Raw genomic sequence first — 903 nt, 5'->3', positions numbered from 1 at the left:
TCTGATGACCAGGGCCCAGAAATCTACATCAACATTATTAAATTCTCCAGGCAAATTATAGATCCAGTAATATATTAGACGATAGTTGAACTCAGCTCAATAAAACACGCACGCCTGATAAAAATAATGTATTGCCTGTAACAAGGTCGCCCAAGCTAACCTAAATGATTTCTTTTCTGCATAAAGAATTATCATTAATGCAAAGAAGTTCTCCTATTGACCTTGAGTTGTGACTGGCATTTATGTTTTTAGTTTTATTTTAGAAGGAAAATGAATTGTACCTCATTAATGTATTTTGGTGACCATGAGGTCACAAAGGAAGAGAAGGGAGTCAGACCCATCCACTTGATGGTGTAAGAGCTGGGTAGATCAGGCTCTTCCACTTAAAAGATGAGACCACTGAAAGAAACTCCTGATGATGACACACAACTAATTAGTGGTGAAATTAGAGCCTCCAGACTCCCAGGCCTGCACTTCCTAGAAACACAATGAGAAACTTGGTCTTTTTAACCTGTTGGACAACCCAAGCATTCATTGACAAATGAATGAACTGGAAGCAAAGGCTGCTAAAGTCAGGAGTGGGGTGAGGGACAGCCTCAGCTCCCGTCTCCGCATGCACGAGCTTTCCTCAGCGTGGCTCTTAGGCCCGACCTGTCGCCCAGGCCCTGGCAACCCACGTGGCGGCCGCGCTCCTACCATCCCTGCCAAGCCTACAAACTTTCCGCGTTCGTCCCGGGTCTCCGGCCCCGGGACAGAGCACGTGAGCTTGTTCAAGTGTTAGAGACATTCTGCACCCCAGAGCGGTTCAGACGCGTCCCCGGCCCCGCTGCCACCAGCGCCACAGAGCTCTCGGGCCCAACCCCGAGGTCCCACAGACCCAGCCGGGAGCAGGGGAGCGAGCTC

This window comes from Marmota marmota, unplaced genomic scaffold (genome assembly GCF_001458135.2).
Source record: "Marmota marmota marmota unplaced genomic scaffold, marMar, whole genome shotgun sequence".
Taxonomy (NCBI): domain Eukaryota; kingdom Metazoa; phylum Chordata; class Mammalia; order Rodentia; family Sciuridae; genus Marmota; species Marmota marmota.
This window is presented reverse-complemented; position numbering follows the sequence as displayed.